The sequence below is a fragment of the Rhinolophus sinicus genome, linkage group LG05 (assembly GCF_036562045.2).
Source record: "Rhinolophus sinicus isolate RSC01 linkage group LG05, ASM3656204v1, whole genome shotgun sequence".
NCBI lineage: Eukaryota > Metazoa > Chordata > Mammalia > Chiroptera > Rhinolophidae > Rhinolophus > Rhinolophus sinicus.
The window spans coordinates 121,024,980-121,051,652 of record NC_133755.1 but is presented as its reverse complement, the minus strand read 5'-3'; the positions used below and the strand labels follow the sequence as shown (position 1 = coordinate 121,051,652).

The 26,673-nt window shown below is 37.9% G+C and overlaps 1 long non-coding RNA gene across 2 annotated transcripts in view; it reads right to left on the bottom strand.

The window, feature by feature from the left end:
- Positions 1-15,329, bottom strand: part of LOC109453504 (uncharacterized) — a 69,113-nt gene extending 53,784 nt beyond the window's left edge. For both annotated transcript variants that reach the window (XR_012496933.1, XR_012496934.1), the window contains exon 1: positions 15,202-15,329. This is a non-coding gene — a long non-coding RNA (uncharacterized LOC109453504). The remainder of the gene's footprint in view (positions 1-15,201) is intronic.
- Between the last annotated feature and the right edge of the window lie 11,344 nt (positions 15,330-26,673).

Sequence of the window (26,673 nt, the reverse complement as noted above, 5' to 3'; positions counted from 1 at the left end):
AGGAAAAATTAAAGGCAAGTGACACTAAGCTTTTTCTCGAAGGATAAGTCATAGTTCATTATACTTCATGCTCCATGAAAATAGGCTCTCTATTTTGCTCGCTTTTATTGTTTTCCAAACAATATCTGGCACATAGAAAAAAGGGCAATAGCGTTCCAAGCCAAAGAAACACATTAAAAAAGGTAAGAGAAATGAGACTGACTAATCTGTATTAGTTAAGATAATCCTAGCTGATATAACAAATAAGCCCCCAAGTTTTAGTAATGTCACACACTATAATTTTATTTTTCACTCATGTAAATGTCCAATATGAATGTTCCTGGATGGCTGGTGGCTTTCCTCCACATGGTAATTCAGGGACCCAGGTCTCTCACATCTTGTGGCTCTACAGTCACCTAGGGCCTCAGCGTGTTCTGCATCCAGTTGAAGGATGAGAAAAACAAGATGGAAAAGGCACATCTACTTATCTGGCATTACCACTTATCTTCCTTGAACATAAATACCATGCAGCATTTGCTCATATTTCAGAGGTGAGAAGTAGTCATGTTTCTCTACTTAGAAAGAAGGATAGCTGGGAAATGTAATCCTGGGTTTGGCAGCCATTTTCCAGAAACCACTCTATAATGTGGAAGAGCTGAACAAATGTTGGTGGGCAGTTAGCTATCTCTGTCACAGGAACAATGAGAATTTCATGAAGCAAAAGGGTAGGAGGTAACAGTGTGAAAGTAAGTAGCCTGGGGCCACATTATGTTCATATGTATGAGCTTATCCACAAACAGTTCCAGAGGTGATGTGAAATAATTTTCTGGAAAGAAAAGAACTTTAGTTGTAGGAAGCTTAAGGGATGGAGAAGAAACTAAAAGAGAGTTCTCGTGTGCCTGCTTTTCAAAGATCCAATGCTCCAAAGCTCGTAATGTTTCTATATTCACACAACATCTTTCTTTTTTTCTCAAAAAACTCTTAAAGTGATGAGGACCTCAGTTAATTCTCTGAGATTGAAACACATGTCCTCTTCTGCTTCAGCGGGAATCCAGCCCAGTTTAAATTTTCTCTATTATGGTCTAAAATTATCTTCTTTAGTATAACAGAAAGTCAGAATTTGTATGTATTGTTGCCAAGAATGACAGTTAAAACTCCTCAATAATACTTTTTTCCGTGGGTGAAAATTAGATGGGGCTAAAACATTTTAGCTGATATAAATAAAATGCTCACCAGCTATGAAGTTGTGTTCCATAAAGAATTATAACAACTATAGACTGGTGCTACCCCAGGACTTAAACGTAACACAGTTTGTGAAAGACTGCATTTTAAACTCAAATTTTAGAAAAATCTTCAAACACTCTCTTGGCACAAGCTCCTCCAACATTCAGGATTTTTAAAAAGAAACTCATGCTCTTTTTCCTTCCAGACAATACTTTGAGAATTTAGTTAACTTTTGAACAAGCTGGTCTGAATTTTCAATGACTCAGTGGTTGGTTTTATGATGGACTCACATTAAAAAAAAAAAAAAAAAAGTTAAACCTAGAAGATGTTTATTGGTTTAGCAGTTTCTAATTCACATTCACTCTGATCTTCAAAAGCCATCCATCCACCTTCCCAGACATATGCTGCATGGGAAACCCTGTTTTACATAGACATGAAAGCACCAAGGTAGGGGAGGCATGGCTTGGGGTCTGGATTGTAGCCTTTTCCTTACCTTTCCACCCACTCACATTTACTTCCTTCACTGTCCTGCCATGGATGTGCACAAGTGTGACAAGGGGTGTGGTTTTCTTAGGAGTGTCTGAGACCGTCATAATTTTGTCAAAGTCACATCTTTGCCACACTGATTGCAATAAATCGGTGTATAAGTGCTGGGAAAGCAGAGTGCTTCTCATTTCCTTGGCTTTATCTATGTGGATAGCGGAACTTCTCGTTCCCTCCCTTCTCTCCCACTACCTAGTATGTAGGAATCTCACCGTGAGGCTGTCTGGCTCAAGCAAGGAGCAACTGCTCTCAAAAACCTGGGAATGATTGTTTCAAATGTTTGCCATCCCCTGTACCTTCTCTTCCCTTTTGGCAGATATCCTCATCTAGTAATTTACTGAGACCCAGGCTCTGTAGTGAAAGCTTCTTCACAGCTCACCATCTCCATCCTGCCTCTTCTTCCCACCTGTCCCAAAGAAGCATCAATCCCTCTTCCAGGGTGTCAATTTCATTTCCTCCTGCCTCCTCTAGGACCTCATTTCATTAATAATCTCTTTTGTAACTTACATTTTCAATCTGTTTTTTTATACATAGATAAACTATCAAGTCCTTTGTATTTTTTAATGTTTTCTTAGCACCACTTTTTTAGCTACCATTGGTCTTTCCCTTTCTCCTCCCCACCTTTTTTCTTCTTTTCCCTTCAATCTTCTTTATACTTGTTTTTCTCACTTCTCTTCCTTGCCCCCCCCCTTTTCTCACCCCCCCGAAGTTGAATGACTTCTAACTCCAGCTATAGGTCACTGATTTGCTTCTTAAACTCTAAAGACAATTTCTCTGTCTCTTTTGTAGGCTTGTGTGTTTTGTTTGGTTTGTTTTTTCCTGTTCTGTCCCTTAATATAAGTATTCTCCTAAGCTCTACCCAAGGCTTTTGCTTCTAGAGCTACTTTCTATCTTTTGGCAATCACTTTTATTTCTTGAGCTTCATTTGCAACTTTTAGGCAAATGGACCAAGTAGGAAGGAACTCTTCTCGTGATCCATTTAGCCATATTGTAATAAAAGTGCTACGACTCAAAAAGTTATAATTCAGAATACAATTGAGCAATAATTCCAGGGGAGGCATAATATAATGCAAGAACTGTTTGCTTAGAAGCCTGGAGAAAAGGCTAATGTTATGACTCTGTTTCTGAACCTTAGTTTTATCATATGAAAACAAAAAGGTTGGACAATATCTGTTTCTTTTATCTAATAGCTGATGATTTGTATAGAGTATTTAAATACATGTATTTTATTTTTCCAGTGTCTTAACTTCTATCTCAGAAAAAACAAGGGAATATGTTCCAAACAGAAGATTAAGATAAAACTCCAGATATCAACTCCAATGAAATCATACCCTTATCTTATACCATTCACAAAAATATCAACTCAAAGTGGATTAAACATGTGAATGTAAAACCTGAAACTATAAAACTTTAAGAAGAAAATGTAGGGGATAACCTTGACATTAGTCTTGGCAATGATTTTTTGGATTTGAAACCAAAGCAAAGGCAACAAAACTGAAAATAAACAAGTACAACTACAACAAACTAGAGAGCTCTACACAGCAAAGGAAACCATCAACAAAATAAAAAGGCAACCTATGGAGTGAGGGAAAATGTTTAAAACCACATACTTAATAAGCAGTTAAATATCCAAAATACATAAAGAGCTCATATAACTCAAAAGCAAAGATACAAATAACACAATTAAAAAATGGGCAAAGGACCTGAATAAATGTTTTTTCCAAAGAAGACATACAAATGGCCTACAGGTACATGAGAAGGTGCTCAACATCACTAATCATCAGGGAAATGCAAATCAAAAGCACAATGAGATATCACTTCAAATCTATTAGAATGTCAATTATTAAAAACCAAAAGATTAAAAAACTGCTGAGGAGTAGTTTTAAGAGGGAAATTTATATCATTACAGGCCTCTCTCAAGAAACAAGAAAAATCCCAAATAAATAACCTCATGTTACACCTTAAAGAACTAGAAAAAGAACAAGTGAAACCCAAGGTCAGCAGAAGAAAGGAAATAACAAAAATCAGAGCAGAACTAAATGAAATAGAGAACAAAAAACAATAGAAAAAATTAATGTAACAAAGAGCTGGTTCTTTAAAAAGATTAACAAAATTGACAAACCCTTGGCTAGACTTACTAAGATAAAAAGAGAGAAGACACTGATTAACAAAATCAGAAACGTAAAAGGGGAAGTTATCACTGACACCACAGAAATACAAAGGATCATCCAAGAATACTATGAAGGACTATATGCCACCAAATTCAACAACCTAGAAGAAATGGACACGTTCTTAGAAACATATAGCCTTCCAAGGCTGAAAACCATGAAGAACTGGAAAATCTAAACAGACCAATCACTAGTAACGAAATTGAATCAGTCATTCAAAACCTTCCCAAAAGCAAAAGTCCTGGACCAGATGGCTTCACTAGTGAATTCTACCAAACCTTCAAAGAGGATCTAATACCAATCCTGCTCAAACTCTTCCAAAAAATTGAAGAAGAGACAGTACTCCCTAACTCACTTTATGAGGCCAACATTACCCTGATACCAAAACCTGGTAAGGACAGCACAAAAAAAGAAAACTACAGACCACTATTTCTGATGAATACAGATGCAAAAATCCTAAATAAAATTCTAGCAAATAGAATACAACAATGCATTAAAAAGATTATTCATCACAACCAAGTGGGATTCATCCCCGGGGCACAAGGATGGTTCAACATCCGCAAATCCATCAATATAAGACATTTTTGAAAGAAACTGAAGAAGACACAAAGAAACGGAAAGACATTCTGTGCTCATGGACTGGAAGAATCAACATAGTTAAAATGGCCATATTACCCAAAGCAATATACAGATTTAATGCAATCCCCATCAAAATCCCAATGGCATTTTTTAAAGAAATAGAACAAAAATCATCAGATTTGTTTGGAACCACAAAAGACCCTGAATAGCCAAAGCAATCTTAAGAAAAAAGAACAATAATGGAGGTATCACACTTCCTGACTTTAGCTTGTACTACAGGGCTACAATAATCAAAACAGCATGGTATTGGCAGAAAAACAGACACATACCCAATGGAATAGAACTGAGAACCCAGAAATAAAACCACATAAATATGGACAGATAATTTTTGACAAAGAAGCTAAAAACATACAATGGAGGAAAGAGCCTCTTCAAAATGGTGCTGGGAGAATTGGATAACCACGTGTAAAAGAATGAAACAGGACTGCTATCTGTAACCATGTACCAAAATTAATTCAAAATGGATTAAAGACTTAAGCATAAGACCTGAAACAATAAACTGCATAGAAGAAAACATAGGCCCTAAAATTATGGACCCTGGGTTCAAAGAGCATTTCATGAATTTGACTCCAAAGGCAATGGAAGTAAAAGCTAAAATAAATGAATGGGACTATATGAAACTTAAAAGCTTCTGCACAGCAAAAGAAACCATTGACAAAATAAAGAGGCAACCAACTGAATGGGAGAAGATTTTTGCAAACAGTGCCTCTGATAAGAGGCTAATATCCAGAATATACAAGGAACTCTTGCAGCTCAACAACAAAAAAACAAACAACCCAATTGAAAAATGGGCAGAGGACCTGGAGAGACATTTCTCCAAAGAGGACATACAAATGGCAAATAGACATATGAAAAAATGCTCAACATCACTAATCATCAGAAATGCAAATAAAAACCACAATGAGATATCACCTCACCCCAGTCAGAGTGGCTATCATCAACAAGACAAATAGTAACAAGTGTTGGAGAGGCTGTAGAGAAAAAGGAACCCTCATACACTGTTGGTGGGAATGCAGACTGGCGCAGCCATTATGGAAGGCAGTGTGGAGGTGCCTCAGAAAATTATGAATAGAATTACCATATGACCCAGCAATCCCTCTCCTGGGTATCTACCCAAAGAATCTGAAAACATTTATACATCAAGACACGTATGCTCCAATGTTCACTGCAGCTTTGTTTACGGTGGCCAAGACATGGAAACAACCAAAATGTCCTTCGATAGGTGAATGGATAAAGAAGTTGTGGTATATATACACAATGGAATACTATTCGGCGGTAAGAAAAGATGATATGGGAACATTTGTGACAACATGGATGGATCTTGAGAGTGTAATGCTGAGCGAAATAAGTCAGACAGAAAAAGCAGAGAACCATGTGATTTCACTGATATGTGGTATATAAACCAAAAACAACAAAAGAACAAGACAAACAAATGAGAAACAGAAACTCATAGACACAGACAATAGTTTAGTGGTTACCAGAGGGTAAGTGGGGTGGGGAGTGGGAGATGATGGTAAGGGAGATTCAAATATATGGTGATGGAAGGAGAACTGACTCTGGGTGGTGAACACACAATGGGATTTATAGATGATGTAATACAGAATTCTACACCTGAAATCTATGTAATTTTACTAACAATGGTCACCCCAATAAATTTTAAAAATAAATTAAAAAAAAAAAAAGAGTAGGTCTTAGGCATTCTAACCCCCCCCCCCAAAAAAAAAACAGTAACTGCCTGAGGTGATGGATGTATACTTTGTGATATGATTACCACAACCAATTAACTTGATTGTGGTAATCATATCACAAAATACATGTTTATCAAATTATGATGTGTACTTTAAATTTAATACAATTTTATTTATAAACTACAAATTTGTCAACTTGTCTCAATAAAACTAGAAAAATTATTAAAAACAAGAAAAAAGAACATAATACAGTGAATTTCAGGGGACATTTCAGATAGTCTGGGCAAATCTAGTCTGGGTGTCAAAAATAAGATACTGAACAGTAGAGAAGCTTCTTGTCAATAAATTGTAAAGCAGATTTTGCCATATGTAAGCCAAAATATCTCCAATTTCTCAGGATATGATTATTTACTTTATGCAAAAATCCTGATGCAGAAAACTCAACATGAAGATTAACAAATATAATAATATGCACTTATTTTTTAGTAGAGAATTCTTACTGTCAAATTAAAAAAATTATTTCCGATTAAATGAATTAGAACTAGGAGCAGAGAATCTTAGCATTTACCTAAAGTGACCATATTTCCAACTATTTAATAAGGAAGGAGGAGAAATATAGGTCAAAGGTGAAAGAAGGCGACTGCTAATCCCTGGAGTTGCTGTGGAATAATTCCAGGGACTTCAGGTGCAAAGAGAGCCTGATGGCTTGCTCTTTCTAAATTGTTCAAAAGGATGGATACTTCATTGTTTTCTAAAAGTAAACTGCAAAGCCCAGAGATAGACAGTATGTCCTAAAGACAATGAGCCCAAAATAGAAAAATTGCAAAGGATTACAAATTTAACATACTTTGCATGTTAAATATACTATAAAAAAATACTCTAGAAGTTGGTAATGTTCCTTGGCCTCCCCTCAGCTCCACTCTGGCTTAAATGACCACCAGGGCATAACTACTTGGCTGTCCTGGTTAAACTTCGGATCCTTTACCACACTTTGATTATACCATGGCGTTTAAAAAACAAAAATCCTGCTACCAGATTGGCTACGGAGGTACCAGCGCTGGTACTCATTAAACGCCTTCTTCGGTACTCTATGTCTGTTTTTGTCTGCCAGTTGCAAAAGGAGGGCTGAGAACTGAGAGGCAGAGAGTCAGTGCTTTTTCTCCTGCATAGGCAGCCTGCCCTGGCCTACTTCCTGTGGGAGAGCAGCATTCCTCTGGAGGGATGAGCCAGCTACCAGGGGCTTGCGTGCACCACCAAAGCAGTATTGATATGGGAGAGCCCCCTCAACTATAGAAATGTGAAGTCTCCTTTTCCCTCGTTTCTTAGCTCTTTAGCCCCTGGTCTTAATCACTCTTTTAATCAGATTCTTAGTTCTAAACTAAAGATTGCTCCTAGCCTAAATCACCAAATGTTGCTCACCCCTGCTTCAGATAACTACTTAAAAGCTTGTTTATTGTAATCATTGTAGCCCAGCATTCCCCCAGACCTAACTTTCGGATAAACAAATACCACTCCAGAGACCAAATGGGTTTTAACACTCCTCCAGGCCAGTCCATACCTAACCCCTGGGTAAAGTTAAGAAAATTGGGCCTCAAGTCCTACTCCTGGAGCCAGCACTTTTAATTGGCTAACTAACGCCTGTCTCTTCTTGTCTAGGGGCCATCAGGATACGAGTTATGTCCCAGCAAGGCTTCCAGCGCACCCCGACCAAGGAAGAAGAGACCCCTTTTTTTATTATTTAAGAACAGATAGGGTGAGAGTTTCGTGAATCCCCATTAGGTAGGGACAGCTCTACCCCCCTTCTCAGCTTGAAGCAGATACCGAAGAAGAGACCTCCCATCCCTTAACTCCCCGCAGAGATTTATGGGGATCACGTCTCTCAGGGAAAACAAGGCAGGCAGTTAGAGACAGGTAATGGGGTCTCTGCATTCCTGCACATCCAACACAATCTACAGGGAGCACTGCCTGGAGACTTCCCAAATTTTTCCCTTATCTGCCCTAACCATTAGCCACTGTGAAACTAAAAAACAACAAATTAGATAGGTCCTTCACGGTAGAGGGCAACCATGACCTCCATCTCACTCTGGCCTCATTATACCATCTTTATAGTATCACACATATGCCCAGTAATTCATTAATACCAATATAACAGACTGAACTCTGGGAAGGGACATGCAGAGTCTAAGAGGGTGAGATAGTGTCTCCTTATCAATCACAGGTGTCAATCAAGTGGCCAGGCTCCTGGAGAGGGACAGCCCATCCCAGAGATAAAAAAGATAAAACCCCCAGGCTTCTGTGAGCTGCTGCCTCATGAGCACTGAGCCTTGAGCCCCGCCTTAGCTGGGCCCAGTCCAAACCCTTTGGAGTGTACTTTCTCTCCTAATAATAATACCACCTTGAGCCCTGAGCCTTGAGCTGCTTTTCTTAGCGCTTGGCCGGCTCCTAATTCTACGGAGTGTACTATCTCTTCTAATAAACTTTTTCACCACTTTACCTGTGTGACTAGTTCAATTCTTTGCTCGAGATGTCAAGAACCTGGACACTGGGCCAAGGGGCGGGGGGGGGGGGCATCCTCCTGTAACGCAGCAGCTAAGTTTCCCAGTTCTCCTCCCCAAGGCCTGGGTTCAACCCCCTGTGTGGGAAGCTATCCAGACTCTGCCAGGTTCAACCCCAGTGTGAGAGTCAAGCCTGGACATCTCCTTGAGAAGGGCCCCACTCTCCGGTAACAGTATCAGAACTTCCTCCAGCATTGTTTCTTAAAGAAAAAATAGGGTAGAGCATAAATGTTTATAGAAGGAATATTGTTTAAAAAATACGGTAATCCCTAAAAGGATAATTATTCCAATCATTATATAGAAATGATGTAGCCCGATTCTTGACATTCAATATAATCTATGAGATAATGTTAAGTGAAATGCATAAGTCACAGACCTATGAATCACTGTAAGAGAATACACACACATAAACATGAACATATGAAATGAATCACAGACTTGTGGTACGAAGTGGTTATTTCTGGGGTGGTAAGTAGATATAGATGGGAGATGTAGAACTGTGTTCATTGTTATTAGGTGTATTATTGTATTGTTTAATATTTTTAAAGTAGTTCATATCTGTTCTACAAATTTTAAAAAATCATAAAATACATTTAAAATGCAATTTAAAATAGATAAAACAAAAATTTCAAACATAAAAATGGTTTGGATTATTTATAAAGTTCTTTAAAATCTGACATTCTGTAAGTTTAATAGGTACTCAATAAAAAATTTTTTTTAATTAAATGATCAGGAGAGACTGTTTTTGTAAAACACTAGTCTGGAGTTTAGAAAATCTGTGTTGTAGCTATGGAGCTGCTACTAATTAAAAGACCAGCATTGACCAACTCACTTATACAATCTTGGGCTTCCCTTTTCTTAGCCATTAATTGTGGGATTCTGAATTTTCCTGCTCTCCTAGGTCGCCTCCTGCTCCAAGATATTATTGGACCCTCGGCAAGAGCAGGAGATGCTTGAGCATAGAGAAATAAGGAGCAGATCCTTTGAGATGCTTTTAGCCTGTGACACAGCTAACCCGGAGTCATGATCTGTGTGTCACCACTGTGAACAGCAAACCAGCCAACTAAATTGAAACCTTGGCAGTGGATCAGTGCTCTGCATAAGACAAACTTGTAACTGCCTTCTCTAGAAAGAAAGTGACTCTCAGTTGACAAGGAATTCACAGTTATCAAGCTGTTTTGTTACTACCCAGTGAAATAATAATTTATTTTTCTAGTTAGGAAAATTTATGAGTGGGGAGAGGGAGAATAAGGTATGAGTACGTGAATGGAAGGAATTTGCATTTGTTTGATGCAATGTAGTTGACTTCTCTTTGTGTTATTAGTCATCTGTGGTGTTTTTGTAAATGCCTACATTATTATATGTGGTTAAAGGAATTAGCTGGATATATTGTACAAAATACAAAGAAGTTTATATCACGTTATAGCCACATATATGCTAGCCCCTTTTTGTTCACAGCTAAGATTCATTATACCTTCTCGTAATGAAGAAGTTTAGTGAATAGAGTACAGCCTTTAATCAAAAAAGATCTGAGTTTTAGATCTTGGTCTTTCATTTACCCACTCTGTGACTTTGAACTAATCATTTATTCCCTCTAGGTCTTAGTTTATCTTGTTTATACACCTCTAAAGTATTCATGAAAATGCTTGATCTGCCTACACTCTCACTGTGAGGTACAACTGATATTACACATGTGAAAAACCCTTTGCTAGGTTTGGCAGGTGCCATTAAGTGACACATGTCGTGTCTGTGAGTCTCATAGGAACACAGGGAGACTTGTCACACAGGGCCCACAGATGACTTAGTCAGGCTTCTAGAGGGCAAGGTCACTCATCATTTTTTATCTCCCTGCACTTGGTGCAAGTCCCAGCCCATAATGTGGACCTGCAGTGTCAGCATCACTTGGGAACTTGTTAAAAATGCACATTTTTGTGCCCTACCCAAGACTTACTGAAGCAGAAACTCTGAGTGTTACAAAACCCTCCAGATGATTCTGCTCTCTACATGTTAAAGCTTGGGAACCACACCTGTAAAGAATTCTTTCACCTGGTTCTGGGAGAGACATTCTGTACAGAGGAAGAGGTCTTACTCATTTCACTGGAGTGGATGTCTCACTCTGCCTCCCTGACTGCTCATTTGCTCTGGAAACTCACAATAGGCTTTTTCTTTTTTCAAATTGTAGGCTTTGCATGCTTTTTTTCCCATCTCCAGAGACATCTCGTTTTATCCTATTTTCAGACTTTTAAACAACACAGAAATGTTTATTTTTTCCCTTCACCTCCACCTGCCCTCTGGCAGGTCCTCAGAGTGCACAGTATCTTGAAAGAATGTGGCTATGCTTGGCATTTACGTGAGCCTAGAGCCTATCTTGCCTGAAATCAGACAAGAATACCTGCTAGCTTAGATATCTCAGCTGCCTATGTCAAAGACAAGAAGAAAGTCTTACTTAGTGAGGGATGAGCCACTGAATAACTGCTTAAAAGTGTCTTTGGGGATGAGTACTTTAGTCTCTTCAATAATACAAATGTGAGTGAGTGTGTGTGTGTGTGTGTGTGTGTGTGAGAGAGAGAGAGAGAGAGAGAGAGACAAAATTGGGTATGGGAGATAGGTTTGCTGGGGGGTGGGGGGAAGCAGGAATCCAGCTTTTACAATATAAGTACAAATCCTCAGCATTTCATTTGCTCATTTTCATTGGTGTTTCCACCACTGTGTACCCTCCTACCATTACTTCGCACTTAGATTTCTGACAGTTTATATAACAAGTATTTTATGCTTTTTCCAAAGCCTTTTTGCTTATTGCCCCAAACTTCATTATGTCTGATGGTAACTCTCCTCTTTAATGCTCTTTTGAAAGAAAGGAAGCATGTAATTTGCTGAAAACTAACCCAGCAACCGTAGCTGGATTAGAATAACCCAGGGAGTAAGGACAGAGCCCAAACTGTCCATCCAGTTTGTGCTTAACCAACCTACTAATCAAATCTCGATGTCTAGAGATTAAAGATGAGAACAAGACAGCAGTAGACCAGAAACATACACATACACATACACACACAGCATGGAGAGAAAGAAGATATCACAGCAGATAGAACTAAAATGGATCTACTGTCCCATTAAAAATAAACTTGCATCTCTCAAGTATACCCAACCTCATCTCTGCCCCTTCCAACATAAAAAGCAAGATGAACACATAAATGTTATCTCATTTTTTGAATGAAAAAAATTATATATAGAATTTTAAACTTACACAGGAGTTTCAAATATTGCATCTCATTTTATTTTCTAGAACCCATGGAATTATTTTTAACATGACCTCCAATTTTCAGATCTGTGTTTTTCAAAATGTCGGGTGTGCCCATGTCCTACTGACGATGGTGTACTGACTTTACATGGTTCCCTCACATGGCACTAACTATCACAGTCGTATCTGTGAAAGGGATAGCTTATTTTCAATTCTCTTTCAATATTTTGTGTAAGGAGAAAAGTCCAGTTTGTTGCTGATATGTCTATAAGTTCTCAGACCGTGTTTCCATCTCAATGGAAACAAGGCAGACAGACTCAGAACCTTTTCAGGCAGTAATATCCAGACAAAATTTATTGTATTGTTTTATAGTTATTAGAATAAATTTTATAGTTACTGTTGTATTTTCAGCAACTATTTATGATACTAGTTTTCCATTTATGACAATAGTGCAATATTTCATTTTAATATAGATTTAAATAAAAATAGAAAATATTGTTATTAATGATAGAGGTAGCATATGGAAATGACCAAAAAAAGAAAGTATCATACAAGATGACTTATTCTACTTATTAATTCATGTAATCGTCACAATAAATTCTACAAGAGAGGTATCTCATATGGTTTTTCAAGAATAAATCCCTCCAACCTCCTCCCTATTGGTTGCTCTTCTGGAATCATTAACATGACAGCAAGTTAAAAGATTGATAATTCTCATTTTATGTTTCATTATTAATATTATAGGAAAAAACAGGTTTCTAGTTTTATATATTAGATTAGTTTACATGACCATAATGTTTAACACTAATTGAACAAATGTTTATTGGCACAAAAAATGTAGCAAATATTATGATAGTCACTCAGGATAATATTGGTTGATGAGAAGAAAGAAAAGTGAGGACTCTTCAGGCAGAGCTTACAGTTTGATGGGGAACATAGACCTATTCAAACAATCACGTATTAGAGGTAACCACACAACCATCGAAATTGATATAAAGGAAATATACATGGGCCATGAGAATGTGACTCAGTTTAAACTGTGGCCAAAAGGACTAGAGAGGTGTTTCCTGAAAAATTGACATGTTGGCTGAAATCTAAAGGATGAGTAAGAGCTGACTTGGTGAAGGTGGGAGTTCAGGCAGAGGGAAAAGTATCAGCAGAAACACTTACAAAGGCCCTGGGGCAGGAAGAAACATGGTGCTAGATGGATTGAAAGATGACCAGCATGACTTGGGGGCAAATTGGGGTGGCATGGGGACAAAAGCCTTGTACGTTTCTTCTCTTTTAACAACAATGGGTGACATTATCAGATTTGCATTTTAAAAAGATACTTTGGGTGGCTATGTGAGAATTAAAGTTTTCTTATTCAAAGTAAGCTTCCTGTTCCTCTTCTCAAATTGCCACAATTCCTTTGTTTTTTTTCCCAAATAAACATTAAAGATAAAGCACTAAGAAAAAAACTCTCTTCCTGCCAAAAATGAAAACTATTTTCCTTTATCTTCTTTTTGGTCTTCTACCAGAGGTGCCAAAGGAAATGTATACATCTTTCATAGGCATATATTGAGTACTATAATTTTAATACAGTTTTTTCCTTTCTGAAAATGTGTATACATTTTTTTGGCATCCTCTGTATGTTAAGAATGTTTTCTCATTTTCTTTTATATCTCCTGCAATACAAAACCAAGATCTTATTTTGGGTTTCCTAATTTCATCATTCACATCTTACAAAATCAGGTGCCTCCAGAATTATGTCATCTATTTTTTCCTTCTTTATCTATCAGCATATAGAGACAATCATTCTGACTTCATTTTAGCCAATACAAGGCCTAAGAATAATTAGGAAGTAGGCCAAATTTTGTGTAACACCCCTCCCATTCATGGCTCTCTGCCTCTTGTACTTCCTGATGCAAATACCTTCCTAGATTTGATTGCCTCGTTCTCGCATCAGCTCACTTGCCTCCCATTAAATGCAGTCATATTTGCCTTCAAAGCCTAGATGGCACTGATATTGAAAAGACATGCCATAAAGACTATATGCCTTGGACTTCAAACTGAGAGGACAGGTAAATATTTTACAGATTAATTTTTTGATAATTTTTTGTTCTCTTCTTAATTTCAAGAGGCAGATAAGTAGGGCCCACTTCATGTCCCCAAAATGTCTCGTATTAGACACTCCAATTGTGATATCTATCATATTCACTATCTTTCTAAGGGGAATAACCTCTGCCAATAACCTCTGCCCACAGCTCCAAAATTTTTCTGATAAATTTTTGTAGCATAAAAATTTATAACTAAATAGGCAAGGCCCTGGAGAAAAGAGACACAATATTTAGTTTTGGTCCTGGCTCCTCTAGAGCTAGGACATTCCAGGTAAGTCACTTCAACTCAATGACCTGGTTTCCTCATTTGTTGAATTCTTGGTCCCTTCTCATTTGCAACTTCTGTGATTGTATAATTCTGTTTTGTTGGCTGAGCTGATCTCTTTCTGAAGAGTTTTCAACCACAGAATTATTTAAGTTCAGTGGTTGCTACATCTATAACATCAGGGTTACTAATGAGAACACATAGTCAGGTTAAAGATATTTGGAAAAGGTTCCAGTAAGCCAACACAGAAAATATCTATTGTGTATTAAAACCAGAGAGATGGTGGAGTTTTATATCTGAAGCCATTACTCAGTGTCTGGTTTATGTTAGTTTAATATCAGCCATTCTTATTATCCCCTCAGCATCACATGTTGTAAGTTTTTATTTTTACCATGTCTTATCTCTGCTGTTGTATTTTCATCCTTTAGCTTCAATGGTACCCTTCATTGGGCTGTGTGAAGACACAAATGCTTCCATTTGGGAACATGTATTGCTACATCCTTCACTGCAATGTGTTTCGTAAAAATAGTTTCCCTTGATAAACATTATGGTTAAAAATGTAAAAACCTAACAGCCGGTGGCCCCTTTAACAAATTAAACATAACAACTTTTCTGTGCTAAAAGACAAACACAAATGCGAATTATAAGACCTGGAATGGCAGTAAACAGTAGCATTTGAAGGTCGGCCTCCATTAATTGAAATGTCAATTAAAAGTCCCACGTAAGAAGAAACAGAACTAATTTAGAGTTTTTCCAGATCAGGTTTTTGCTCGCAATATACAGAAAAAAATCTCTTGACTTACCTTCAGTAATGAGAAGTTTTAACAGTTGGTTGTAGATAGGGCAGAAATCAAGAGAGATTCCTCATAGGCATCCAGGAACATAAGCACAGCCAAATCTCATCAGAATTGGACCCAGGTCCAAGGACTCCTGGGACCACAAGAACAGAAGTCATGCTAAGCTCCATAATTAATCTCTACTTCTTAATCACCTGTTACCACCAATCGCTATGAACCTTTTCAGAGTGCATGCCTTTTTACAGTTTCTGCTTCCCCGTATCTCTGGTTTGCACATGGATCATCACGACCTTTCCAAACTCTATCTTTCAGTTCCTGTTTCTACCGATAAATTCCTCATTCTCCACACGGTTTCCTTATTGAAATTTCCGAGAGATAGAATCAAATTGCCTGGTTCATCTTTTCTTACAGAGCCACATAACGAACTGCTGGCCCATTCATGGATTGACTGACTTTGGGTCAACTACCACACCTGAATCAGTGGCCTTCACCTAAGGAGGAATTATATGAGTCTATAATTCAAAAAACACAACAGCCCAAGGGGCGGTCGGCAGAGGTTATTCCCCTTAAAAAGACAGAGAATATGACTGATATCATCATGATTGGCATGTCTAATGCAGAGACATTTTGGGCTCTACTTATCTGCCTCTTGAAATTCCAAAGAGTAGAAAGCCTATAATTAATACAATAAATAGTAGCTGCTGAAAAGAGATGGAGTCAAACAAATGAGTCAGTTGAAAAAGGAAAGTTCAATTGAAGAGAAGGTTCTAACAGTAATTCAGGGAGAAAAGAGGAAAGGAATGGGAGAGAGAAGGAGGCAGGATCAGGACAGAGAATGGCCCAGCGTGATAGGAAATAGGGATCAAGGCTGCAGGGGAGTTAGGGAGGAGGGAAGGGAGGCTGAGTTTTCTAGTGAGGGCTGAGCTGTCTTAAGAGGTAAAGGATACACAGCCCGGCTGCTTACTAGGGCTGTGGTTATCAGAGTGGTTAGAACCAGTGCTACTGTCTTTTAAAATTCCAATTAAAGTCAAACAATGCTAAGTGTTGAGAGTGGAGCAACAGGAACTTGCCTACACTTCTGGCAGGAGTTAAAAGATGGTAAAAGACAGTTTACGGTAAGTTGGAGAAGGTCTCAGGGGAAGTAGACTTTATTTTTCTTTATTTATAATAGCTCCTGTTATGCAGGTCTCTAGTCCCGCTCCCGGCACCAGACCACAAGATATGGTGAGGCCAAAAAGGAACACCAACGGAGCCAAGAATAGGGGGGCTCATACCACTATATTCTCGCTGGCGGCTGGGTTGGAAACACAGGAAGCAGGCTCCACACCACGCGCAATCTACCGTCTGCTTCTCTGCCAACCAAACAACCAACCCAGCGTAGCCGCGGCAGTTATATTAGTGGCCAATGTAACTGGTTACAGCTGATAGCCAACTAGTTACAGCTGACGGTCATCTACTAACCGAGCCAGCAACTTTCCACATGAGGCTGAGCTTGGAAACTGCTCTCTGGGACTCTTCCAAATAATGAATTTGAAAAAAAATCAATGAAATGTTTTAAAGTGTTGACAAATTTGATTCAACATTAATAGGTTTATTTATAAGATGATGAAAAGATGTGTGAACGTCTTATTTCTTTTTCTATGAATTATCTATGTATATCTCTCGCCCTTTTTATCATTGTTTATTTTTTAACCTTATTTTAAAGCTTCCTTAATGTTAAACACAGTAGCTTTTTTACTGCTTTTACTATAATTTCTTTTGACTCATAAGTTTAAAATTTATGTCACCAAATTTTCAGTGCTTCTTTTATGATTTATGGTTTATCATACTTTAAAAGACTTTCTCATTGCAAGATTATTTTTAAAATCAACAATACTTTCCTAGTGCTTTTATGATTTAAGTTTATATATTAGTTTTCCAGATATATATTTTGATTGCAGACGTAGGGATCTAGCTGACCACATATTTTGGGACGTTCAATCGTTTAAAAGAGCAGTTACCATAAAAATAGCTATTATTGGATCAGTGGTGACAGCTGAGTGGTGTCCAGCACAATTTTGTCTTGGGGAATTTAAGTTTGTTGTTAGTAAATTCAGATAATAGTACAGGAAGCACCACTTATTTCCTTCCAACACCTGAATGTTATATCTCTTCACGAATCAGTTGCCGAGCTGTGTGTTTTCATCATGCACACATGCCCGCAGACTTATCACTTAAATTAGGAAATCTGTATTCTAATCCAAGCTATGTCTATGTGATTTTAGGCAAATCTCTTTCTTTCTCTGAGTTTCAATTTCTTTTTCTACAGAATGAGGATCCTAGATGTTGGCCTCCAACATCTTTCCAGAAATGAAATCCTACAATCCTATAATGTCTTCCAGCTCTGGCTTCTCACAAACATCTAAAAATTATTTAAATTATATTCATCCTCTCTATTTCTCATCACAAAAGAGCTTTTGCTCTTGATGTTTCCTCTATACGGGGTTGTTTTTTCTCTCTCCTATTATCTGCATGTTTCTTGATCTCTCTTCTTTCAGGTCTCTGATCAAACGCAACTCTGGCAGAGAAATCTTTGCTTGTTAACTTAATAGCCAGCTCCACTCCCAAACTGTCATTCTTTTCACTTGGGTTAATTTTTTTGTAAAGACCTTTTACTACCTGACAGAGTAGATATTTACATATTGTGGTATACCTAAACAGTACATGTATCAGTCAGATTTTGCCGCAGCAACTAGTGGCCCCCATATTCTGGTGGCTTGCAACACATTTATAGTTTGCTTATGTCACATGATAGCTGTGGGTAGGCTGCCATTCTACTTGTTCTCCTGAGCACACCCAGGCTCAGCTCGACTTGCTCCCACTTTAGGACTTGAGTTGAAAAACTATTCTGTCTATAGGATAAACTGTTATGGCAAAGGGCAAGAATATAAGGAGGGGCAGAAACAAACCGGGAAATCTCATTTAAAAATTGTCCTGATATGATAGTCAAATTTGCTCAAATTCCATTAGCCAAAGTATGTCATGAACACAAAGTTAGCCAAGCACAAATTTAATTATAATATACACTCCTTTCACAGGAATAGTGGCAAGTCACATGTTAGTTAATAGGGACGTAATTAGATGCAATGATCCTATTGTTAAGAAAATAATTCAATCTATCAAAAAATAAAAAAAACTCCATGACTTGGTTCCTTTTTCTCTCGTATCCCTGAGGGCTAGAATAGTAGGCATTCAGTAAATACCATTTGAATGAATGAAAAAAAAGAATCATCTTTTCCTTCCCAGTTCCACTTTTACTGCTAGAACAACCCCCCATTTGGCCTCACCCTTACACCCATGGCTTTGGTGTGGCAAAGAGAGATGAGATGGACTGAATAATCTTGTATGGTCCTTGGTGGCCAGTGATCCAGGGCTAATGAGAAACACCTTCAGTTTTACAATGAAATGCCTGTAGTTTATTGGGCCTTCTTAAACGACGTGTTTTTCTCACAGATTTTCACATTAGTGTAAAAATGAACTACTCATTTAATGTTGGGAAGATGGTGACACCTTCGTTCTGCAGCATCATTGCCATGGCTAATTCTCCTACCCCAACCCTGCACCTCTCCTGCTCTGCACTCACCGCTCCTGAGACAGGGTGGAAAGCAGACACTGTCAGGCTGGAAAGACAAAACCCACTCTTCTTTTCCTCACTGAGGTAGCACAGCTTTTGGGGTGAGAAGTTATTTCATGGAGGAAGTTCACACTGAAATATGTGGGATACTTAAATAATTATGTTGCCTTTTCTCTGAGCCATAAGCCTGGGTATCAGCGGTATGTAGGACCTTTTGTTCTAGAATCAAACACACCAGGTTTAAAGTCCTGCTGCATTTTTTAGCTGGTTGGCTTTGAATTTGTTACTTTCCTTGGTAAGCCTCAGTTTTTAAACCTATAAACTTACAATAATGGTACCTGTCTCATGGGTCATCGTGAGAATTTCAAAAGTGAGTTTTAAAGTTTGAAGCATAAAGCTGGCATGCAGTAAGTACTTAATAAATGACATCTGTTATTTCCCAGAGTACTCGAATATGTATTGACTCATTGTAGTCACATTGTTACCCCGTCTTCCCCATAAGGAGGAAAAGAGAAGTAAGATAATATGCTCAATGTCACACATTCAGGGCAGAAACTCAGGTTTCTTGACTAATGTACCTCTATTCTCTGGATACAAATGGTAGAACAGACAGAATTATATGAAAACATTTACTCAATTGCCAGTTATTAATATTTAGTGTGGGGTTTCCATCCTCCACCCATCCTTTGGGACTATTTCCCAGAGGAGAACCACTGGAACATCGGTTTCTGACTGTTGATAGCTGTCCCAGGAGAAAGGGTCTATGACCAAATAAGTTTAATACTGGATTTAAAAGGGTAAGCAGTTTTCGTTTTTGCAGAGCTGTTAGTGTTCTGAGGTTCATTTTCAATCTCCAAGAGGGAAATGCAGAATACAGTATTTCCCATTTTCATTTGACCACAAAATGCTGTCTCCCCCCATCCCTGCTCCGCAAGTAGAGAGCCATCTGCAGGACCCTGTTTGCAAAACACTCTAAGGGCAGTTTAAAGTGGAAGCCAACACAGTACACCACAAATGCAGAAAAACAGCACACACTAGTACTGGATGTATAAAACAAGGGCCAAAATGAAATAAGTAAATAAAAAGTCTATCAACTCAATGGAAAACTAGATTAGTGAGGGCAATTTTGTAGAGTGGCAAGTAGGGCGATGATGAGATTGAGTGGAACCAAGGGATGTTAACCGCATTCCGTGGGGCTTTAACATTGGACAAGAATGTCATCAGATTCCCAATGACAAAGGGTGTCTTTTCTAGGTTTGTAGCTTTCATATAACGATTGTTCATATTTTAAGGCTGGAAGCTTACCTAATTATTCTTTTTGTTATCCTTCAAAACATTTGAGCCTCTGGCATTTGCACTTACAAGGGAATTAGGTCAATCCTCTGGTGTTATAGAAACGAGTCTCTATTTGGAGTTTTAGATCCTGTATCACAGAAGACTTAATGAAGAGTCTCTGAGGACACACTCATGCTTAATGAAGCATGGGCCTCTGTACCCTTGAAAATAAAGCTGCTGCAGATTTCATTCTTTTCCTAGATTCAGGTTTTTTGATATAATATTTTCATGCCGTATAAGAAAGAAAGATTTATAAGGTGCTTAAGTAAAAAACATGAAAACGTCTTGATACTTTTTAAGTCTATCAACAGCAAAACCTTTTGCTTTTTGAGATGACATTATTTTTCTTGATTGAATCAACATCCAGCTAAGTAATCAGTAAAGACATTATTAGCCCCACCTGACACTGAGTTTTAGAGAAAGAAATAATTCCATTGATAATTGTGTCTTTAGGCTCTCTTCTCCTCATGAGCACATGAGAAAGTTGTTTTCTGTATTAATGGGTGTTTTTTTTTTCAGTTTTATGTTGTTTAAAGTATCATAGTCTCACAAAACCCTAAGAGAACCAAGAACAAATATCAGCATGAGCCAGTCATATGCCATTTCCAATTAAGGATGGTGAGTTTCTACAGCATTTGCAAGCAGGATATTTTTAGTGGTTCACAAGCAGAAGTGGTTAACTGATTCCCAAATTATATCTCTAGTCTAGAATCTATCTCAAATTTCATATCCATGTATCCAACTGTCTGCTGCACATTTCCACTCAGATGTCCCAGAGGCACCTCAAACATATGTCAAATAGTCAACAGTTCTGTCCCCCCTCCCACCCTCTCCTCTTGAAGTCTTGGTTTCAGCACCCACCTGAAAGTTTTGACTTTTCCCTTTTCCTTACCGCAATATCAAGTTAATTACCAATTTCCCTTGCTTTTTCTTAAACTTTTCTCCAATCTCCTCTTGTCCATCCCTTTACTCAGAGTCTAATCTTGCTGCCTTCATTCTTGTTCTCTTCCCACACATGGATAGCTGCCGGAGGGACTTATTTAAAAATGAATCAGATCATATCATTAACCTGTTTAAAAGTCTTCATTGACTTGTCCACCCTTAATAAAATAAAGTCCAAGCTCCTTAGTATGGCTCACAAGATACTCCATGCATGGCTTGACTTGACTCTTGGTCCTCCCCATCCTGTGCCAATCATTATTGTCCCAGCAACCCTGAAATATGTGTACTTTGGTACATATGCCATGTAATTTCTTACTTCTATGCTATTCTTTGTTTATGATCTTTTCTCTCCTTGTAATACAACTCCACTCTCATTCCTTTCTTTCATTTACCTCCTTTTTTTAAATTTTTTATTTTAAGACTGTCATTTTAAAGAACTGTTCAGGCATCATGAGCTCTAGAAATCTTTCCTGACATCCTCTCTTCTCCAATCGATAGCCTTAGGTTTTTCTCCTAATTACCCTTCTGATTGTCTGTGAAAACCTCAATTGGTGTGCTTGCCACATTGTTGAATAGTTATCTGATATTTCTTCCACTGAACTGGGAATTACTTGTAGGTAGGGACTGAGTCTTAAATATGTTTGTTTCTCAACACCTGGCACAGTACTTGGCAGAAAGTAGTCACTTCATGAATATTGCTGAATTGAATAATTATTCAAAGACATCAGTCACTTTTAGAAAATGTATCTGTAAACTTATATGAGAAATCATTTCTTGGCAACATGACTTATGAAAAATAATGTCCAACTAGGAGACAGATGATATGTGGGAATATTTGGGAAGGAATCTAACAATTTATGTGATGTTGGAAAAGCTCCAGATCTGTGTGATGAGCCTCTCTCTATGAGAAAATGGATCATAATATTTCTACTTATGTGTAGGAGATTTCTGAGCACTGGTGAGAGAAAACTGGTTAAATGGTCTGTGCATTTGGAATGAGGTTGTAAACATCTGCTTCTCTCTGCTTCAATCAACTTGGGTACCACATAAAGATGGAAAAGAAATCTTACTCTTTTTCCCATTGTCTCCCCTCACTCTCCCTACCTTCCAAGTGTGCCTCTTTTGGAAAGGAGGGCAGAGCGTTTGCAATTCTCTCACAGGTCCAAGCCATTAAATATTCTTACCTCTGACTATCTTAGTTGCAGTCAAGTGACAGTTTTTGGACATTTTCCAGGCAAGGAGCGAATAAGACTCTTATGTAAATGTTACTCATGCTCTAGAATGTAATACTGTCTTTTTAACTACTAACTTTTTGTGTGTCTGCATGGTTTATGTTACCCTTTAAAGGATCATTTATTCAGCCATTGCTGCGCCCCCAGACCTGTGGAGGATACAAAGGAAATGCAGGGCTTGGCTGTGTCCTCAAGGACCCCAGGCACTCTGGATGGGGAAAAACACAAATCAGCATGTTGATCAAACATGCTACACATAATCAGGCATGTGGGGGCTCTCCCTGGACCGTGTCATCAGAACTGCCATCTTTTCCTTTGCTCTGTTACACTGTTGAACCTCAAGTACTGACCCATGTACAAAAAAGAATGAGGGGCAAATTGCTGTTGCTATGTTTCTGTTTCTATTATAAATAATAGCTACAGAAAATTCTAATTGTTGTGCTTCCCCTTTCCATTTGTCTATACCAAAGTAGGGTTAGAATTCTTCCAGACATATGAGTGTGTGTGTGTGTGTGTGTGTGTGTGTGTGTGTGTATGTGTGTGACATGTAGTAAGGTGCTCATCAATCAATAGTCATTTTTTATTAAGTCATGAAATCTTTCTTAAATATCCTCAGCTGAGTATGTTTTTCCCCCATTCACTCATTTATTCAGTCAATGGAGGTTGAGTGAGCACCTGCTATGTGTAAATACTGGGTTCACAATAGGTTTTTATCTCACCCTGTTACAGGACTCTGTTGTTTCTTCTCAAAATACTTATAAAATCTTATGTTACAGTGGAGATCAAGGTACGTCTATTCTTTCTTATTCATTTCAGACCCTCAATTCAACTCCTAAGTTCTTTGAGGATAGAGGCTATGTCTTACCCATCTTTGTATTCCTTTAGAATACTGATGATAATGTCATAAACCCAAGAACTATTGGCTGAAACTTGGAGGTTTTTGTTGACTTAACTTTTCATGGCTATAGATTATCACTGGGGAAATTAAAAACAAATGAATGAGTTGATCAAGTTATTCCAATCTCAAAGAACTATAATATTAGAGTCATGATTAAGAGTGGTCTTTGGGGTCTGACTGCCTGATTTAAAATCTTAGCTCCAACACTTGCTTGCCATATAATTTTGTGCAGCTTACTGTCTCTGTGACTTGGTTTCCTCACCTGTCAAATGGGAGGTGGGATAATAACATTGCCCACCTCACACGGTTTCTATGAGGATGAAATTAGTACATGTAAATTCACTTGGAGAAATGATTAGCACATAATAAAAGCTCTGTAAGTGTTAGTTATGATTATTATTAACATTTGAGTTACTTCTTCTATATTGTGAGTTATACACAAGACTTAATGTTGAAGTTGGGTTGTGAGAAGTTGAAATGGTTTGAGAGTATAATTCCTCTTTTAGTTTCTCCTCCTCTGCTGTTCTTTTGTGTAAATCGGGACCTCTCCACAGAGTTTCTCCATTTTTTTCCCTTAGATAACTGACAGTCCTATAACTTGTATTGATGAAAGGACAATTGACTAGATTTCTTTAGAATTGTGCCACTTATGATTAGGAAATGCTATTTCCTACTTAAGGGTAACTGTTAGCTTCCTCTTTTATGATGGTCTATATTTCAAAGTGTTTGGCAGGTATGCCTGGTACTCTGTGATTATGTTTATCTTCTTATATAAGACTGTATACAAAAGAAACTATTTGAGTCTCAGTTTTGGCCAAGGCCCCAAGGCAAATGTAGTACACGACAAAGTGAAGTGTATAGCCTCCAGGAGGACTTATGAAGGAAGCAGTAGTCCAAAACCAGTATTTTTTAACCTTTAGCTGAAAACCCACTGTCAGCCTTTGAAAAAAAAAAATTAGACAATAAAAAAGTCTTTAAGGATAGGAGAGGATTTGTGGAGACAACTGTTTGTGTGCTATGATTCTCAGCTTCATCCCCATTCCCCCCAGTAAGCATGAGGAAGGAGGACCTATCCCTCACTTCAAGCCTAGGAAGGGGACTCAACAGGCCCACTCAGATCTCTCGACACTAAGTGACCCAGGGGATTGGTGTCTGACTCACACCTTAAAAATTCTAAAGGGAGCAGGACTCTGGCAGGCCACCCTGCCAGCTGGGCAAATGAATGAGAGAATTGAATTGGTACAAGTTAAGCTACCAGAGCCTATTAGAGCCAGAGATGTATTAGTGTCTCCATGGGCCAGAGGAGGGCCATACATTAGTTATCAGGGGTGACTTTTCTTGGACCCAGTTCAAGACAGCTGCCTCTAGGGGTGAGAAGACCTTAGGAGGCAGGAGCTGGAAGGTAGCACAGAATGCCCAGGGCTGAGGAAAAGCATTAGCAACCAGAGTAGAGATACATTTGTGTAATCAAGAGGGCGGTAGACCAGATCTTCAGACATATTTTGACTCCAAACTGGATCCCTGCTTGTGCCCTCTGAGATTAAGAGTCGGTTTTAAATACTTGCGAGACCCAGAGAGCACCTGTGCCAGTAGTACTAACCTAGTAATATCTTTGTTGACCAATTATTCTCCTCTCTGTCCTCTGCTCCAACCCTTAGGGGCAAAAGAGAGAAGAAGAGGAAAGAGAGGAAAACCAAGACAGAGATTGAAAGAAGAAGCAATTCCTACACTTTACCATTGTAGGGGTCTCTGCAGCTGGCTTAAGTTTGCCAGAGGGGAGAAAATTTGATTTGGGTGAGACTGACTTTTTCACTACACTGAGTTGGAGAAATTAATTATTATTAAATTAAGAAATTAATATGATTACATTAATTATTGAAATGAGACAGTGTTTTTTTTGTTTTTTAAGTTTCACTAAAGGTATTAGAGGATTTCTAATGATCTGAGAATGACCAGAAGAACCATGGGTTGTGTCCGCATTTTCATCCAAAGGAACAGGAGTGCACAGTGAAAACACCATCAGAGCTGATTTTGGAATAAACACTTTAGCTCCACTTATGAAATGTTAAGATTATATTTGCTTTATTGAAGATGAATTTTTCCTCTTTTTTATTCTGTCTTCTTTTTAATGATTTTTGAGATAAAGGGTTGAATTTAAAATGTCTTTACCAACTTTAAGTAAAGGATTCCTAAATCAGTATGTAAAAGAAACTATGATTAAACATTTCTTTATTGTCAGCAGAGGAAAATTATAAAAGAATTTCAATAAAAGCTTTGGCTTTTTAGGTTAATAATGGGAGAGCTATACCTATTCACCATCAGTTGAATTATATAAAGATACAGGAATTAATTTGGCTCTTTTAAAAATTTTAGAATAGATTTTGGTTTACAGAAAAATTGCGTAGATAGAACAGAGATTTCCCATATACCCCATACCCAGTTTCATCAGTTATTAATATTTTATATTAGTATGGTACTTTAATCATAATTAATGAACCATTAATAATGAATCACAATTAATGAACACATTATTAACTAAAGTCCATATTTTTAATATTTTAACTAAAGTTCTTCGTTTTTACTTAACGTTCCTTTTTTGGTTCCAGGATCCCACCCAGAACACCACATTACATTTCATTGTCATATCTCCGTAGGCTCCTCTTGGCTTTGACAATTTTATAGATTTTCCTTTTTTTTTTGATGACCTTGGCACTTTTGAGGAATGCTGGTCAGGTATTTTATAAAATGTCCCTCTTTTATAAAATGTCCTTCAATGGGAATTTTTCTGACATTTTTCTTATGATGAGATTGGTGTTATGGGTTTTTCTGGGAGGAAGATCACAGAATATAGTGCCATTCTCATAATATCATATCAAGGATATATGTATATTATCAATATGACTTATTACTGTTGATGTTTACTTTGGCTGAGCTAGTGTTTTTCAGGTTTCTCTACTTTAAATTATTCTCTCCCCCCTCTTTCTATACTATACTCTTTGGAAGGAAGTCACTACATTCAGCCCACACTTAAAAGAGTGGGGAGTTAGGCTCCACCTCCTTGAGGACAGAGTATCTACATAAATTCTACACTGGAGGTTTTTCTATTCTCTCCATCTCTTTATTTATTAAATCGATCATTTGTTTATGTTGATAAGGACTCATGGATATTGATTTTAGGCTTTGGGTTGCAATCCAATATTATGTTATTTATTTTGTTGTAAATTGTTCCAGCTCTGACCATTAGGAACTCTTTCAGTTGGCTCCCACGTCTGTTCAAAATACCCCCATCATTGTGGGGGTTTTATTTTTGAGAACTTCCTTACTTCTGGTGCTACAAGATGTTCCAGGCTCATATTGTATATTTCCTGCCCCATTTCCACCACCAGCCATTTTTTCCAAGGAGCATTGGTTCCTTTAGTGAGCAATGATTCTCCAGTGTGATAAGTCTTATGACTGTC